The sequence below is a fragment of the Dendrobates tinctorius genome, unplaced genomic scaffold (assembly GCF_039654945.1).
Source record: "Dendrobates tinctorius isolate UK_male_01 unplaced genomic scaffold, ASM3965494v1 ptg000034l, whole genome shotgun sequence".
Taxonomy (NCBI): domain Eukaryota; kingdom Metazoa; phylum Chordata; class Amphibia; order Anura; family Dendrobatidae; genus Dendrobates; species Dendrobates tinctorius.
Window position 1 is genome coordinate 4,576,062 of NW_027361702.1, and position 19,911 is coordinate 4,595,972.

Consider the following 19,911-nt stretch of genomic DNA (forward strand, 5'->3'; position numbering starts at 1 on the left):
TCGTGATATTTCTATATAAAGATTAGCGGCACCGCTCGTGATATTTCTATATAAAGATTAGCGGCACCGCTCGTGATATTTCTATATAAAGATTAGCGGCACCGCTCGTGATATTTCTATATAAGTATTAGCGGCACCGCTCGTGATATTTCTATATAAAGATTAGCGGCACCGCTCGTGATATTTCTATATAAAGATTAGCGGCACCGCTCGTGATATTTCTATATAAAGATTAGCGGCACCGCTCGTGATATTTCTATATAAAGATTAGCGGCACCGCTCGTGATATTTCTATATAAAGATTAGCGGCACCGCTCGTGATATTTCTATATAAAGATTAGCGGCACCGCTCGTGATATTTCTATATAAAGATTAGCGGCACCGCTCGTGATATTTCTATATAAGGATTAGCGGCACCGCTCGTGATATTTCTGTATAAAGATTAGCGGCACCGCTCGTGATATTTCTATATAAAGATTAGCGGCACCGCTCGTGATATTTCTATATAAGGATTAGCGGCACCGCTCGTGATATTTCTATATAAAGATTAGCGGCACCGCTCGTGATATTTCTATATAAAGATTAGCGGCACCGCTCGTGATATTTCTATATAAAGATTAGCGGCACCGCTCGTGATATTTCTATATAAAGATTAGCGGCACCGCTCGTGATATTTCTATATAAAGATTAGCGGCACCGCTCGTGATATTTCTATATAAAGATTAGCGGCACCGCTCGTGATATTTCTATATAAAGATTAGCGGCACCGCTCGTGATATTTCTATATAAAGATTAGCGGCACCGCTCGTGATATTTCTATATAAAGATTAGCGGCACCGCTCGTGATATTTCTATATAAAGATTAGCGGCACCGCTCGTGATATTTCTATATAAAGATTAGCGGCACCGCTCGTGATATTTCTATATAAAGATTAGCGGCACCGCTCGTGATATTTCTATATAAAGATTAGCGGCACCGCTCGTGATATTTCTATATAAAGATTAGCGGCACCGCTCGTGATATTTCTATATAAAGATTAGCGGCACCGCTCGTGATATTTCTATATAAAGATTAGCGGCACCGCTCGTGATATTTCTATATAAAGATTAGCGGCACCGCTCGTGATATTTCTATATAAAGATTAGCGGCACCGCTCGTGATATTTCTATATAAAGATTAGCGGCACCGCTCGTGATATTTCTATATAAAGATTAGCGGCACCGCTCGTCATATTTCTATATAATGATTAGCGGCACCGCTCGTGATATTTCTATATAAAGATTAGCGGCACCGCTCGTGATATTTCTATATAAAGATTAGCGGCACCGCTCGTGATATTTCTATATAAAGATTAGCGGCACCGCTCGTGATATTTCTATATAAAGATTAGCGGCACCGCTCGTGATATTTCTATATAAAGATTAGCGGCACCGCTCGTGATATTTCTATATAAAGATTAGCGGCACCGCTCGTGATATTTCTATATAAAGATTAGCGGCACCGCTCGTGATATTTCTATATAAAGATTAGCGGCACCGCTCGTGATATTTCTATATAAAGATTAGCGGCACCGCTCGTGATATTTCTATATAAAGATTAGCGGCACCGCTCGTGATATTTCTATATAAAGATTAGCGGCACCGCTCGTGATATTTCTATATAAAGATTAGCGGCACCGCTCGTCATATTTCTATATAATGATTAGCGGCACCGCTCGTGATATTTCTATATAAAGATTAGCGGCACCGCTCGTGATATTTCTATATAAAGATTAGCGGCACCGCTCGTGATATTTCTATATAAAGATTAGCGGCACCGCTCGTGATATTTCTATATAAAGATTAGCGGCACCGCTCGTGATATTTCTATATAAAGATTAGCGGCACCGCTCGTGATATTTCTATATAAGGATTAGCGGCACCGCTCGTGATATTTCTATATAAAGATTAGCGGCACTGCTCATGATATTTCTATATAAAGAAATAAGCAGCAAATCCGTTGAATTGTAGAAGTAGCGAAATAAATAGCATGGACCTAATGTTCAGTAGTTTCATGCCTAATGACAGGCTTTATGTATTGCACTCGCAAAGGGTATCCATATAAAGAGGTGGAAATTAATATACAACCGTCTTGGCAAATAGCGCAAGCTAAACTTAGTACTGCATTAGTAGAACAGTTACTGTAAGACCTGTTTCACACATCTGTTTTTTCCCGTCAGTCAAGATCCGCCAATTTTTAAAAAACGAATCCGCCAAAAAAGGGGCAGATCCGTTTTTTACACCCATAGACTTACATTATTGGCGGATCTTGACTGACGGTCGTCCGTCACACGTTATTGTACGGACCCGCCAAGATTTTAGCGCCTCCCGGGCGGATGAGAGGAACCCTGCAAAGTTTTATTTGCAGTGACGGTCTGCTTTTTTCACTCTGGGAAGCATTTTAACCCTTAACTACCGTCCCGGGAGCCGCTAAAATCTCTCTCTCATCCTTGTCTATCTCCTTGTCGGCCCCTGCGCAGAGTTCACTGCAGCTGGAAATAGTGGAAAGCCTTTTAGGTCACTTTAGCCTGACAGGATTTTGATGAGTGTTTAGATGTAGCATGTAACCCCTTTTCTGACCCGGTGATTGATTAATTGTTTGCGCTTCCGCTTTTTCCTTCTCTTCCAAGAGTCTTATTTTGTTTTATTTTCCGACATAGCCATACTAGAGCTAGTTATTGCGCAGCACCAGTTGTACTTTGAATCACACCATCTATTTTACCATATAATGTAATGAAAAACGGGGGAAAAATGTCTCAAGTGGTGTGAAAAAATTATTCTGCCATCATTTTTTTAAATTTTGTTTTATAGAGTATAGTGTGATAACGAAAACATGGAAACAGGATTCTCCAGATCTGTACGATTACTGCAGTAACAATGTTGTAATTTTATTTTTTATGGATTAGGCCTGTTTCACAGTTAAGTTTTCTAGCGTCAGTCAAAATCCGTCAGCGGAAAAAAACGGATCCGACGGATTTGCCTGGCGGATCTGTCTTTTTCCCCATAGACTTGTATTAGCGACGGATTGTGCCGGATGGCCTTCCGTTTTGTCCGCCGTGCGACGGATCCGTCATAAAATACCTGTCCATCGGCCGGAAAAAAACGTCCAGAAGAACGTTTTTTGTCTGTGCAGAAAAGACGGACGGTGATGGATTCGTCGCCGTCCGTTGTCTGGTAAAATGGATGCCTATTGGCGACGGATCCGTCGCCGTCCGTCACATGGCGGAATCCAGTGACGGATGCTGCAACAAATCCGTAAAAAAGACTGATCTGGTGCATCAGTTTTTTGCAATCAGCAGTGGATCCGTTTTTTTCACAATTTGACGGATTGAGACTGATTCCAAAAGACTGAAGTGTGGAACAGGCCTTAGTATGCAAGGAGTTTGACAGTTGCATGTTTTGTTAGGGTGCCTGACCTTGTAAGACCTGGGCTACACTGACTTTAGCCGCGACACGTGTCCCATGGCAAAGATCACTATGTGCTGTTACTATGGTGCATCACAGTGTAATTCAGGTGAATGGCGGTCGCATTACAACCCCAAGGATACCACAAGAGGAAAGTCACAAAAAGGCTGACTTGCGCTATGTGCACGACGAGTTGTACTTTTGAACGACACAATTTGTTCTTTACTAGAAAAATGGGAAAAAAAATTCCAAGTGCAGTGAAATTGCAAAAAAAGTGAATTCCCACTCTTGTTTTTTGTTTGGCTTTTATGCTAGGTTCACTAAATGCTAAAACTGACCTGCCGTTATGATTCTCCAGGTCATTACAAGTTCATAGACACCAAACATTTCTAGGTTCTCTTTTATCTAAGGCAACTTTCACACTAGCGTCGTGTGACGTACGTCGCAATGCGCCGTTTTGGAGAAAAAACGCATCCTGCAAAGTTGTCCGCAGGATGCGTTTTTTCTCCATAGACTTGCATTAGCGACGCATTGCGACGTATGGCCACACGTCGCATCCATCGTGCGACGGATGCGTCGTGTTTTGGCGGCCGCGACGCACACAAAAACGTTACATGTAACTTTTTTGTGCGTCGTGTCCGTCATTTTCGACCGCGCATGCGGATCCTTTTTTTTTTGGGAAAACGACGGATCTTGACTGATTCGAAAAAACTGATGTGTGAAACAGGCCTAAGCAGTAAAAATGCAGCAAAGATGCAAATCTTTTTACAGCTGTATTTTTGCTGCAGATTTGACTGACTCAATTGAAGTCAATGAGTCAAAAACACACTGTAGAAACGCAAAAAGAATTGACATGCTGCGGAAAATAAAACGCAGCAAATACGGACAGAAATTTCCTGATCATGTGCACAACACTTCAGGATTGTCATTGAATTACCTTGCAATAAGTATTCCATTGCGTTTTTGGACCATTTAGGCTAGTTTCATGCTAGCGTTTCACTGACCTGCGTCGGTCTGTGCACGGCCGCCGCTAAGCTCCGCCCCCGCCGCTCCGCCTATGGGCGCATAACGCTGCATGCGACCTGCGTACCCTACCTGCGCCAAACGCACAGTGTTGCATTTTGGTGCGCTCGGCGCACCGTTAAAAGGACGCATGCGCCGACAAACGCATACCTGCGCACGGCCTGCGTACCCACTGCTAAAAATGGGGTACACAGGTCGCATGCAGTGTCATGTGCCCATAGTCGGAGCGGCCAGGGGGCGGAGCTTAGCGGCGGCCGTGCGCAGACCGACGCAGGTCAGTAAAATGTTAAAAAAACGCGAAAACGCATCGTGTGCACATAGCCATTGACTTCTGCTTGTCGCGGTACTCAATGTCACTGCATTAGGGTACATTCCCACGTTCAGGATCTGCTGTGGTTTTGACGCTGCATAACGTCCGCACCTTTTATGCAAACTAGCAGATGCGTATTTACCTTTTTTACACATGCGGGAAGGTGCCATGATTTTAATTTTTAAAATTTTGTTTAAATGCAGATTGCACATTTTCTGTTAGTACAATAAACCTCATTTGAATCCAGAAATATAACTGAGTCCATCAGTTATTAGATATATGAAACTGAAATAGCTATTGCAAAAAACAAAATTGTTACAAAGAATTAAGGTTAACATTAATAGGGGTGCCCAAACTTTAACATATGACTGTATAATCAATTTTTAATACAAAACTAATTTATATTTTTTCTATTTAGCTGACATTTTAATTAGTGGGGGTGTCTAACCATGACGCTTGCACACCTCACTTACGGCAGCCACGGGCATAAAAGAGCCTGCGGTCGAACAGCGACTACATCTCTAGCATTGAGGCCGCTTCACCTGCTGATTAGCTGTGATCTAGGCATGCGCCCTGGGCTGTCCAGGTCACAGCTGTGGGAGGAGATTGCGGCCATTTTGTTGTACCTCGGAGCGTAAGCTGTGGGCTTCATTTTCTCGTCATCGCACGCACTGGACAGTGCGATGACAGGACCTGCATGGGGAAGAAGATGCCAGGGAGGGGAGGTCCGTCTGGGGTGAGTGTCTGCAGTGCCTCTCCTCACCGACCTGTTCAGAGCACAGCAGAGAGATCATCACACTGTTGTGCTCTGTGCACACTGTGTTTGAGTACGCATTTGTATTTTCCTGTGTGTTTGATCGTGCATGTGTATTATCCTGTGTGTGAGCTGCATGTGTCTTATCCTGTGTGTGTGTGCGTGCATGTGTATTTTTCTGTTTGTGTGAGCGAGCATGTATATGTATCTTCCTGTGTGTGAGCATGCAGGTGTATTTTCCTGTGTGAGTGTGCATTTGTATTTTCCTGTGTGAACCTGCATGTGAGCATACATGTGTATTTTGGTATGTGAACATGCATGTGTATTTTCCTGTATAATCGTGCTTGTGTATTTTCCTGTGTGTGAACGTGTATGTGTATTTTTCCTGTGTGTGAGCGTGTATGTGTATTTTTCTGTGGGAGCGTACATGTGTATGCACTTCCCAGGTCAATACGATTAGTCCCCAATCCCCACAATTTTAAGCGTGTCCTGAAAACGCATTTATTCAGACTGGCCTACCACCCCAACACATTAACCTAATCTATCCCTGTGTGGCACAGCCAAAAGTTTTACCATAACCAGGTCCCCCGCATCATGTTCCCACATGCTTTATGCCTCCATTAGCCCTCTGTGTCTGTACTGTTACACACTTAACATTATGACTGGTCCATACAATCAGGGTAACTGTTACCACCCACCTTTCGTGTCTCCCTCTTTCCTCATAGACTGTAAGCTTGCGAGCAGGGCCCTCTTTCCTCTTGGTTTTTGTTATAATCTACTGTATGTGATTATTGTTATGCTGTAATGTCTATTGTCTGTACAAATCCCCTCTGAAATGTAAAGTGCTGCGGAATATGTCGGCGCTATAAAAATAAAATTTATTATTATGTGTATTTTCATGTGTATGCGCGTGCATGTGTAATTTCCTGTGTGTGAACATGCATTTGTATTTTACTATATAAAGTAGAAGAGATCAGATGATCGCAGCAGTAAGAAATACGGTATAAGGGTATGTGCACACGTAGTTTTTAGTCTCTGCGGATTTTGTAGAGAAAACCGCAGGAAATCCGCAGGACAAAGTGCTGCGGTTTATCTGCGGATTATCTGCGGTTTTGCCCTGCGGTTTTACACCTCATAATGGATGAGGTGTAAAACCGCAGCGTTCCTGCACCAAACAATTGACATGCTGCGGATTGTAAAACGCAGCAAAACCGCGCGGAAAAAAACGCAGCATGTGCACAGCTTTTTTTTATTTCCATAGGAAATAAAGGTACTGTACAACGCAGCAAAATCTGCTGCGTTTCTGCAGAGCCAAAAATGCTGCGGAAACGCAGCAGAATCCGCAGCGTGTGCACATACCCTAAAGGTTAAAGATACAGTGGGTACGGAAAGTATCCAGACCCCTTTAAACTTTTCACTCTTTGTTTCATTTCAACCATTTGGTAAATTCAAAAAAGTTCATTTTTTCTCATTAATGTGTCTGCACCCCATCTTGACTGAAAAAAAACAAATGTAGAAATTTTTGCAAATTTATTAAAAAGAAAAGCTGAAATATCACATGTTCATAAGTATTCAGACCCTTTGCTCAGCATTGAGTAGAAGCACCCTTTTGAGCTAGTACAGCCATGAGTCGTCTTAGGAATGATGGAACAAGTTTTTCACACCTGGGTCCCCGATTCAAGTGAGTGAGTCCTAGTACAGTTCTGGTACCTGAACCCGAACTTTTTATAACTATTCAGCTGGACCCTTACATCCAGGCGTCTGCCCACCTCTATAAGGCCGGGGTCACACTAACCGAATACGGTCAGTATTTTACATGCGTAATACGGATGAATGGCCCCTAAACAGTGCTCCGTATGTCATCCGTAATCAAGGTGTGGTCGTGTATTTTGCGCATGTCTGCATCCGTATGGTGAGATTTTCTCGCAGGCTTGCAAAATGGTCATATAATGGAACCCTATGACAGGGTTTCTAACAGAAACCAAAGAATAGATATAGACACATAGAATGCATATATATAAATATATATACAGTATATGTATTCTATGTGTCTATATCTATTCTTTCGTTTCTTTATTAAACCTGTCAGGGTGAGTTTACTGTATAGCGCACTGAATTGCCGGCTTTGCTAAAAGACACCGGGTGCGTATTTCTCGCAAGTCACATGTGTGGTCCGTGTGTAATCCGTATTTTTTGCGCACCCATAGACTTGCGTTGGCGTACTACGGGCGTAGTAAGCTGACAAACGCAGCATGCTGCGATTGGCACGGAGCGTAGAATACGGATTAGAAATATACGGCTGGTGCGAGGGACCCCATAGAGAATCATTGGTCCGTGTCTAATGCGTGCTTTTAGCGCCTCTCGGCCGAATTCCTCGCCAGTGTGACCCCGGCCTTAAAGTATGAAAAGTGATTTTTGCAATAAATACTGGGACATTTTGCTTGAGAGAAACATGTTAGTGATGCTGTGTGCAATATGCTAATGACCCTTGGCTCACACCAGAGCAGGAGCCGAGCGAGTATCAATGCTATTGTGCTCTGATCCTCTCGCACAGAGAGGATTGGAGCACAGCTTCGGAGGAGGCGGAGAAATTAATTTCTCCATCTCTGCTGTCGGCGTATATCGCACTGCACTCGGGTGATATCAGGGTGCTGTGCATTGTCACTCACACCCATAGACTTGTGTATGAGTGAGCCGAGTCATGCTGCGATTGTTCTCGCATGCCGATATAGCATGCGAAAATAATTGCAGATCTGAGCTTTCCCTAGAGTTACACTGGGCTGAGAGCTATGCGATGTTTTCTCGCATAGCACTTGGCCGTGTTGTACAGTAGTGTGACTCCGACCTACTACAAGTTTACAAATCATGGCCATTTCCAGTACGTTACTGTAACCACAGATTAATTACTAACCATACAGAAATTAATAGGCTGCAGATATCAAATCCTCAGCATTGTTCAATTTGACCTGCGGTCACAAGGCTGTGGACTAGTCTGTGTCCATTTTTGTGGAGTTGGAGTTGGTTGTAAAAGGAACAGACTCCTAAAATACATAACAAGTTGAGTTGTGCTGTAAATGTTTCATAAGAATTTGGGAAAGATATTAAATGTTCTTTTCCTGATCTAAGGCTTTTAGTTGAGATGAATCTGTGCTGCACTTTATGTACAGGCTCAGTAGTGACCAGTGCTGTGGGGTCAGAGGTATGAAATGTCCTATAAATGTCTGTTCTGTTCCTGATCTAAGGATCTGGGCTTTTAGTGGAGATGAATCTGTGCTGCACTTTATGTATAGGCTCAGTAGTGACCAGTGCTGTGGAGTTATGAAACGTCCTATAAATGTCTGTTCTGTTCCTGATCTAAGGATCTGGGCTTTTAGTGGAGATGAATATGTGCTGCACTTTATGTATAGGATCAGTAGTGACCAGTGCTGTGGAGTTATGAAACGTCCTATAAATGTCTGTTCTGTTCCTGATCTAAGGATCTGGGCTTTTAGTGGAGGTGATCTGTGCTGCACTTTATGTACAGGCTCAGTAGTGACCAGTGCTGTGGAGTTATGAAACGTCCTATAAATGTCTGTTCTGTTCCTGATCTAAGGATCTGGGCTTTTAGTGGAGATGAATATGTGCTGCACTTTATGTATAGGCTCAGTAGTGACCAGTGCTGTGGAGTTATGAAACGTCCGATAAATGTCTGTTCTGTTCCTGATCTAAGGACCTGGGCTTTTAGCTGAGATGAATCTGTGGCTGTCCTTTATGTACAGGCTCAGTAGTGAGGCAATGCTTTGGGGTTGGGAGTCTGGCAAATTGAGTTGTCTGTGGTTTGGTTACGGACTCCACAGCCCTGACTGTGGATTTTCTCAATGGCTTTTGGAAGAGATTTTGTAACATCTCATTCTCAATGCTAGTATTGTATTATGCAACTACTTCTGGATGTAAAATCTGCACTAATTACTACCTGAGTGAACATATCTTTGCCCTCCATATCCATGCTCTCCAACTCAGAAGAATTCACCCATGTATGAGTAAATTCCCTACCTAACCAGCCCTGTATAACGTTGTTCAGTTAAATAAATGTTTTAAAAAAACATAATGTCTCCATTTCTTATCCTAATTAGGGCTTTGACTAGTCGATGAGGCATTAATTTCCCCAGACTAGTTATCCCTTTCTCCATGGTATCATGAGCTGGCGTCATCACCAGCCCATGCAAATCTTTCATATGCGTGCCGCTCATTTAGGCTGCACCTCTGTAGCTGGGTATATGCTTCCCGGTTTCAGAATCGTATTGTGAATGACCAGAAGAAGGCATCTTCTGAAGTTCCAGTCATGTGCAGTGTGCATCTGAAGCCTAAAAGCCTACACTCAGCTAGAGATCCGCAGTGATGCTGGCGAAATGAGTGGCGCACATGTGCAAGATCTGCATGAGTTGGCAATGACTCTGTGATCTTTCCCGGCACCTGCGCACTGCACATTTTTGCCAGAGAAGTGTGTGTGTGTGTATTTATAATATATATCTGTGTGTTTTGAGGAATATTTTGTTTGAAAATGATGTGTAATGACAGAATTGCTGTATGTGAAAGCTCATGTTAAAATCGCATTACAATCGCAATGCATTCGGATGTAAATCAGATGCTAGGTGTGAGAAATCGGATTGTATTCGCATGATACTCACATTACACTCCTGCGACTCTCAGTAGGGGGACTCGGACCGATTTTTCATACGGTAAGTGTGACCCCGGCCTTGGGCTGATGTGGTGATTTTAATTACAGCAGGTTCCTACCTACTCATAAATGCAGTCATTACTGAGAGAGGTGTCACATTCACCCAGGAATTCAGACATCAGCCTAAGGCCGGAGTCACACTTGCGAGTGTGATGCGGGAAACTCATGCAAGTCTCTCGCATCAATACCCAGCACTGCCGCCGGCACTCGGGACCAGAGTCTGCGGCTGCACAGAATATGCAGCTGCACACTCCTAAGTGCCAGCAGCAGTGCCGGGTATTGATGTGAGAGACTCGCGCGAGTTTCTCGCATCACACTCGCAAGTGTGACCCCGGCCTAAGAGATGTAATCATATAGATAGGGAGTGACACATTAGTCTTATGAGACCACCTCGACGTTGGTCGATTGGCAGACATGATTTGGCCAAATTGTGCAAAACGTCTTATTCGTTTTTTGTCAGTAGTTTATAGATTGAAAGAGCAATTTACATTTTACTCAAAAATATACCTATAAAGAGAAAAATCAGACAAACTGAAAATTTTGCAGAGGTCTCTTAATTTTTTACAAGAGCTGTGTATGTATGTGTGTGTATGTATATATATATATATAATGTGTGTGTGTGTGTGTATATATATATATTAGATAATATAGATAGATTAAATTTTTTAAAAAAAATCATGATTATTTCACAAAATAACCCCCCCCCCTCAAAAAAAAAAGAAATTCATGAATTGCTGGTTTTTGTTCATTCTGCCTCCCGAAAATCAGAATGAAAAGCGATCAAAAAATGTCATGTGCCCGAAAATGGTACCAATAAAAACGTCAACTCGTCCTGCAAAAAACAAGACCTCACATGACTCTGCGGACCAAAATATGGAAAAATTATAGCTCTCAATATATGGTGATGCAAAAACTATTTTTTGCAATAAAAAGCGTCTTTTAGTGTGTGACAGAAGCCAAACAGAAAAACCCGCTATAACGCCTCTTTCACACGTCCTGATATTTCCAGAGATATTAGTGTCCGTGTGTGTAATACTTCTGTCACGTGTGGCATGCGTATGCCGCATCAGTGCTACGAGGACGGTTGTCAGGGAAGAAGCCTTAAGGCCCTTTTACATTTAGCGATGCACCAGCGATCCCGACAACGATACGACCCGGTCAGGATCGCTGGTGCATCGCTAAATGATCGCTAGTGAGCTGTCACACAGGCAGACCTCACAGCGATGCAACGCACGATACTCACCTTTCACACACAGCGATGAAGACGTCCTCCCGCCCGCCTCAAGGCGTCGCGCTTGTCGTCACAGCAGGAAGCGCCCGACGAGAAATGGAGCCGGACATTCTCGCGCGATCAGCGATGGACAGCGGGGGAGCCGGTTGGAGGTAAGTATCACACATAGCGATATCGCTATAACGTCACAAAATCGGTGACGTTATAGCGATATCGCTAGCGATATCGCTATGTGTAAAACCCCCTTTAGAGTAAGCGCTGTTCGCTCTCATCATTCTCTCCTGCTCTGCCGGTGATCGGCATAAGCAAGGGATAATGATGAGAGCCGTGTTCAGCACCCGGTGCCGGGGAACAGCACTTACTGTAACGCTTTTTCCCCGGCTCCAGTGCGTGTCACATGGATGACATCCATGTGTTATGTGTATACACGTGTGCTGGATGTTTTGTGGCCTGTGCTGACATAAAAGAACAGACATGTCAGCGTGTTTTGCCCATGGACACACGGTCTGTGGAAACACACTGACATGTACACAGACCCATTCACTTGAATAGGCAAATAGCGCTCCGTCCCTCCCAAGTTTCTCCGCATGGCTGCCCAATGGTATAAAATTCTGTGACACACCCATGGTGTCAATATGATCACTGCATCCCTAGATGAATTCATTGAAAGGTGTAGTTCGTAAAATGGGGTCACTTATGGGGGGTTCGGTTGTTTTGGCACCTCATGGGCTCTTTCAGTGCGTCATGGCACCTGCAAACCATAAGGCTGAGTTCACACGTGGCGTATTTTTCGCGTTTCCGTGGCGGTTTTAACCGCGCGATTTTGCCGTGAAAACGCGAAAAATAAGCATCCATGCATTCCTATGGGATTCCACAATGCTGTGCTAATGCTGCGGTTTTTACCGCGGCAGAATCGCTTTGCGGTAAAAAACGCAGCATGCTCATTAATTTGCGGAATCGCGGCGATCCCGCACCCATAGGAATGCATTGTTCCGCTTACTTCCCGCATGTGGCTGTGGAGATTGTCCTCCGGGCTTTGGGTACTATATCCCTGTAAAAAATAGAATTTAAAAAATATTGTTATTCTCACCCGACATCCCGCGCAGCATTCCCGCCTCTCTCCACGCTCCCGGTCCCAGTAATCCTTTGAGAAAATGCCCGCGATGGCGTCCGTTCTCGCGGGATCGTGAAGTCTTGTGGTCATTTGCGCGACGTCATCGCGAATTACAGCGAGACATCGCGATCCCGCGAGAACGGACGCCATCGCGGGCATTTTCGCAAAGGATTACTGGGAACGGATGCGCGGGACGTCGGAAGGTGAGAATAACACCATTTTTTATTTTTTTTTACATTCTATCTTTTACTACTGATGCCGCATAGGCGGCCTCAGTAGTAAAAAGTTGGTCACACTCGTCAAACACTATGTTTGAGGAGTGTGACCAACCTGTCAATCAGTTCTCCAAGCGATGCTACAGATCGCTTGGAAAACGCTAGCATTCTGCAAGCTAAATACGCTTGCAAAATGCTAGTTTTTCCGCGGGAAAATCGCGGGACTTTAAAATGCGATTTTTCCCGCGGAATGGAATTCCGGAATTCTCTAGGTAATTTCCGCGAGAGTTCCGGTACGTGTGCACTTAGCCTAACAGTAAAATCTGGCGCTCCTTTCCTTCTGAGCTCTGCCATGTGCCCAAAACAATGGTTTTCCCCCACATATGGGGTATCCGTGTACTCAGGACAAATTGCACAATAACTCTTGGGGTCCAGTTTCTTCTGTTACCCTTGGGAAAATAAAATATTGGGGGCGAAAAGATCATTTTTATGACTTTATTTTTATGGCTCTACGTTATAAACGTCTGTGAAGTACTTGGGGGTTCAAAGTGCTCACCACACATTTAGATAGGTTCCTTAGGGGGGTCCAGTTTCTAAAATAGTGTCACTTATGGGGAATTTCCACTGTTTAGGCACATCAGGGGCTCTCCAAACGCGACATGGAGTCTGATCTTAATTCCAGCCAATTTTGCGTTGAAAAAGTAAAACAGCGCTACTTCCCTTCCGAGCTCTGCCGTGTGCGCAAACACTGGTTTACCCCCACATGTGGGGTATCAGCGTACTCAGGACAAATTGCACAGCAACCTGTGGGGTCCAACTTCTCCTGTTACCCTTAATTAACCCCTTAAGCCCCAAGAGTGGTTTGCACGTTAATGAACGGGCCATTTTTTACAATTCTGACCACTGTCCCTTTATGAGGTCATAACTCTGGAACACTTCAACGGATCTAGGCGATTCTGAGATTGTTTTCTCGTGACATATTGTACTTCATGTTAGTGGTAAAATTTCATTCATATAACTTGCAATTTTCCAACTTTGAATTTTTATGCCCTTAAAATAGAGAAATATGTGACACAAAGTAATTACTAAATAATATTTCCCACATGTCTACGTTACATCAGCACAATTTTGGAAACAAAATTTTTTTTTTTATTAGGAAGTTATAAGGGTTAAAAGTTGACCAGCGACTTCTCATTTTTACAACAAAATTTACAAAACCATTTTTTTTTAGGGACCACCTCACATTCAAAGTCAGTTTGAGTGGTCTATATTGCAGAAAATACCCAAAAGTGACACCATTCTAAAAACTGCACCCCTCAAGCTACTCAAAACTACATTCAAGAAGATTATTAACCCTTCAGGTGTTTCACAGGAGCAGAAGCAACGTGGAAGGAAAAAATTAACATTTAACTTTTTAGTCACAAAAATGATATTTTAGCAACATTTTTTTTATTTTCCCAAGGGTAACAGGAGAAATTGGACCCCAAAATTTGTTGTCCAATTTGTCCTGAGTACGCTGATACCCCATATGTGGGGAGGAACCACTGTTTTAGCGCATGGCAGGGTTCAGAAGGGAAGGGCACGTTTGACTTTTTCAACCTAAAATTGGCTGAAATTGAGATCGGACGCCATGTTCCGTTTGCAGAGCCTATGATGTGCCTAAACAGTGGAAACCCCCCACAAGTGATCCCATTTTGGAAATGACCCCCTAAGGAACTCATCTAGATGTGTGGTGAGCACTTTGAAACCCCCAAGGGCTTCACGGAAGTTTATAACACCCGGGCGTAAAAATAAAAAATCATATTTTTTCCACAAACACGATCGTTTAGTCACCAATTTGGTATTTTCCCAAGGGTATCAGGAGAAATTGGACCCCAAAAGTTGTTGTCCAATTTGTCCTGAGTGCGCTGATATCCAATATGTGGGGGAGAAACACTGTTTGGGCACACGGCAGGGCTCGAAAGGGAAGCAATGACGTTTTGGAATGCAGACTTTGATTGAATGGTCTGCGGGCGTCATGTTCCGTTTGCAGAGCCCCTGATGTACCTAAACAGTGGAAACCCCCCAGAAGTGACCCCATTTTGGAAACTAGACCCCCTAAGGAACTTATCTAGATGTATGGTGAGCACTTTGAACCCCCAAGTGTTTCACTAAAGATTATAATGCCCAGGCGTGAAAATATAAAATCCTATTTTGTTTCCACATAAATTATTTTTAGTCCCCAATTTTTAATTTTCCCAAGAGTAACAGGAGAAATTGGACTCCCAAAGACGTTGTCCAATTTGACCTGAGTACGCTGGTACACATGTGGGAAAAAACTGTTTAGGCACATGTCGGGGCTCGAAAGGGAAGTAGTGACGTTTTGGAATGCAGAATTTGATGGGTCTGCTGGCGTCATGTTCCGTTTGCAGAGCCCCTGATGTGCCTAAACAGGAGAAAAACCCACATGAGACATCATTTTGTATACTGGACCCCAAAGAACAAATCTAGATGTGCCCCCAACTACACTAATGTAAATTAGTAGTGCATGGAGGTGTGGTACAATTTGAAGCAATCCTTCATACACAGGCCAGGTTTTTCGGGGCAGGTGTCGCACCGGTAAATGGTGTCCTTGCGTATTCCCTTTTTGTAACACACTCGGCACCTTTTTTGCGGCTTACCTTTTCAACCAGTTGGCGGGACCACCCCCGGAAAATGCTGACCTGGTACGATACGAGCACCTTCAGTTCTGGAAGTACTGGGACCCGCTCCTTCCTGAGCGCCAAACATCAGGGCCTTAACCACTACCTCCTGGAAATGAAGGTACGACGTATTGGTGGGGTGTGCACATTATGACAGCAGTAATGCGTTGAGCATTGCCATTTGTACGATGTGCGCGACCAGCTTTTTGTACCACGCCCTTGCCTTTCTGAGAGCATTGTACGGTTGGAGGTATTGATCGGAGAGATCAACGCCCCCCATGTTTTTGTTGTACCCCACTACACAGGTTGGTTTTCTGATCTGTGTGGAGGTACCCCGTACAGTGCAGAGGGTGCTGCCATCACCGTGTATGGTGGTCAAGAGATGGACATCCCTCTTGTACTTGACCACCAGCAGGTGGTCGCTACATTGGGCTCTGCTCTCACCTTTTCTGAGCATCTGCCCAAGTAGCGTCTTCGGAAGGCCTCTCTGATTTTTGCGGACAGTACCGTAGGCTGCGGTACCTCGCGCAGAGAGGGATTTGTAGAGTGGGATGCTGGTATAAAAGTTATCAGTGTAGAGGTGATAACCTTTATCCAGCAGTGGGTGAATTAAATCCCACACAATTTTCCCACTCACTCCCAGGACAGGGGGACACTCAGGGGGTTCAGTCCTGGTGTCCTTTCCTTCGTAGACTCTAAACCTGTGAGTGTACCCTGAGGTACTCTCACAAAGTTTGTAGAGTTTGATTCCGTCCCTGGCCCTCTTACTGGGCAGGTATTGACGGAATCCGAGCCTTCCCTTGAAATGGACCAAGGACTCATCCACGCTGATGATCCTTTGGGGCACGTACACTTCAGCAAACTTTTTGTTGAAGTGTTCAATGACCGGCCGAACTTTGAACAGACGGTCAAAGTTGGGGTCATCTCGTGCGGGACACAGTGCATTATCGGTATAATGCAGAAACTTGTGGATGGCCTCAAAACGTGTCCGGACCATGACCGAATATCCGGCTTCTTCAGTATCCCCATGTGGAGGACCAGGCCCCAAAACTGCATCATTTCAACTGCGTCCACAGGAGACCAGTTGGAATATGTTGAAATCGGGTTTTCCGCCAAAAATTGACGAGCGTACAAATTAGTTTGTTCCACCATGAGGTTAACAAAATCCTCAGAGAAAAAAAAGACTTTGAAAAAATTTTTCTGCGAGGCCGGTGGTGTCAAACTTGATTCCTGATTCTGCCACAAAATCAGGAATCAGTGGCTCGTAATTTTCGGGGGGGCGAAGTCCATACAGGGTCTACTGAATCAGCTTCGGGCATGGTGGGCACTGCCTCATCTTCTGTCCTGGAGCGTCTGCGTGGCGGTTCCGCAGGACCCGAGGAGGAAGATGAGGAGGGGGAAGAGGATGAAGAATCCGAAAAATAAAGAAAAGTCGGATCGTCATCCTCGCTATCAGTGTCGGAGGCAAGGTAAGAATATGCCTCCTCCATTGAATAGCGCTGTTGGGACGAACGCGATGGGTGGGACATTTTTTGTGAAAGTAATGCTTGGGTGTACTTTATTTACAACTATGTGTAGGTGTGGGGGGCTAGTGATTGGTGCACACTATCCTGTAAAGAAAAAGCTAAAAGGAAATGGGGAGAAAAATAAATGTGAAAGGAAAAGTCTAAAACAGCAGGCCCTAGCTCTGATAAGTGAACGGCGTCACTTATCAAAGTTCAGTGGCGGCTGCTGGGTGTGCGTAAAGGTGTGGTGCAAGGGGGGCTGAAAACAAGGAAATCAGCAGGCACAAGCTCTGATAAGTGAACTGTCACTTATCACAGTTTGGCAGCTGTGCGATGCGAATAAGGCGTTGGCGCTAAGGGGGCTGCTAAATGTGCGCACAGAGGCGGTGCAAAGGGGGATGGAGGGGGTAAAAAGTGGGGGAAGGGGGGATGAAGAGAGATCGGACAGGTATCAGGTATTAGCACTTACACTTGTAGTTAGGTGGCGCAAAGAGGAGGTGAAAAAAAGGAAATCAGCAGGCACAAGCTTTGATAAGTGAACTATGTCACTTATCACAGTTTGGCGGCTGTGGGATGCGAATACTGAGTGGCGCAAAGGGGGCTGCTAAATGTGTGCACAGAGGCGACGCAAAGGGGGATTGAGGGGGTAAAAAGAGGGAAGGGGGAAGGGTGGGGATGAAGAGAGATCAGACAGGGATTAGCACTTAGGCCTCTTTCACACTTCAGTTTTTTACAATCAGTCACGATCCGCCACAATCCGCCAGGTTTTGAAAAAAACGGATCCTCAATTTTCTTTTTAGGATCCGTTTTTTTTCCCCATTGACTTCCATAACTGGCGGATTGTGACGGATTGCCGTCCGTTGCATCCGTTTTTTTTGCGGATCCGCCAAAAGTTGCTGTCCGTCACCTTCCTCAAAGATTTTTTTTCTGGCGGATCCTCCAGACACTAATTTAACCCGAAATTCTTTCTGGGTGCCGGACAAAAAAAACTCCCTCTCCCTCTCCCGGCCAGCGGTTCCTTTAAATTTCCTCATTTTCAGGATCCGTCTGAGAATGGATCCGCTTGTCTGCCTTTTTGGCGGATTTGAACTGATGCAAAAAACTGAAGTGTGTAAGAGGCCTTATGCTTGTAGTCAGGTGGCGCAAAGAGGGGGTGAAAAAAAAAAAGGAAATCAGCAAGCACAAGCTATGATAAGTGAACTATGTCAACTTATCAAAGTTTGGCGGCTGTAGGATGCGAATACGGAGCTGGCGCAAAGGGGGCTTAGGGAAAAAAAGCAAGCACGAGTGTTGATTGGTGAACTGCGTCACCAATCAACGCTCGGCGGCTGCTAAATGTGCGCCCGGAGGTGGCGCAAAGGAGGGGTGGAGGGGGGTTAAAAGAGCGGGAAGGGGGATTGGGGGGGATGAAGCTAGTTTGGGGGGTGAAGCTAGTTTGGGCAGGGATCGGGGATCAGGCAATACTTACAGTTGTAGGGTTTTCTTCTTTCTTTAGCAGGTATTGCTAAACTGCTGCTGTGGCACCACAATACCCAGCACACCAGGAGATCCAGACGTATGACCGCTCTCTAGGGAATCGTCAGCTAGTGTGAGGACCCCCTGCAGAGCTGTCATACAGGTCACAGGCAGGTCAGGGGCAGGTCACAGAGCGGTCACATCGCTGATGTGACCTGCCATTGGTGGGATCGAATGATAATATCGATCCACCAATCCCTGTACTGCCTGGTGACCATGGCAACCACCTAGGATCGGAGCTCGCAGCTCCGATTCAAAGGCAGGTCATGCCCAGGTCACCAGGAGGGCACAGAGCGGTCACAGAGTGACTGCTGCTGTGCCCTGTGGTTGGCGCGATTGCCGATCTAATCGATCGCGCCAACCAGCTCCTGCAGGCCCTACTGGGCCTGTATCAGGTCCCTGCCTAGGATCGGTGCTAATACAGCACCGATACTGGCAGGGTTGAGCGGCGCTATAGCGCCGCTCTGCCCTGCGATTGCCGCGATCGATGTGATCGCGCCAATCCGGGGGGGTTTTGCCGGTGCCTAGCGTTGCAAGTAATCGGATCCAGGATCGAGTACATCGGTACTCGATCCCAGCCTAGCACATCATTGTTTCAGCTGCGCCGATTGGCTGAAACAATGAGAAGCGCTGTGATTGGCTGTTTCGATTTCAACAATTTCAACAGCCAATCACAGCGATCGGGAGGAAGGGAGGGCGGCGACACACCCCTGGACATCGGAAATTTAATGCCATCATCGCGACTGAAGTCACGATGTCGCATTAAATGCCATGACGTACTATCCCGTCCCTGGTAATTAAGTCCCAGGGCACATTGACGGGATAGTACGTCTCATGGCAGAAAGGGGTTAAACAAAAAAATTGGATCTATTCTAAAGTAAAAATTTTTTAAACATTCCAAATAATCCTGTGAAGCACCTGAAGGATCAATAAACTTCTTGAATGTGGTTTTGAGCACCTTGAGGGGTGCAGTTTTTAGAATGGTGTCACTTTTGGGTATTTTCTATCATATAGACCCCTCAAAGTGGCTTCAAATGTGATGTAGACAGTCCCAAAAAAAAAAAATGGTGTAAAAATGAGAAATCGCTGTTCAACTTTTAACCCTTATAACTTCCTAAGAAAAAATTTTTGGTTCCAAAATTGTGCTGATGTAAAGTAAACATGTGCGAAATGTTACTTAAGTATTTTATGTGACATATCTCTGATTTAAGGTCATGAAAACTCAAAGTTGGAAAATTGCGAAATTTTCAAAATTTTTGCCAAATTTCGTTTTTTTTCCATAAATAGATGCAAGTAATTTCAAAGAAATTTTACCACTATCGTGAAGTACAATATATCGCAAGAAAACTGTCAGAATCACCGGGATCCATGGAAGCATTCCAGAGTTATTACCTCATAAAGG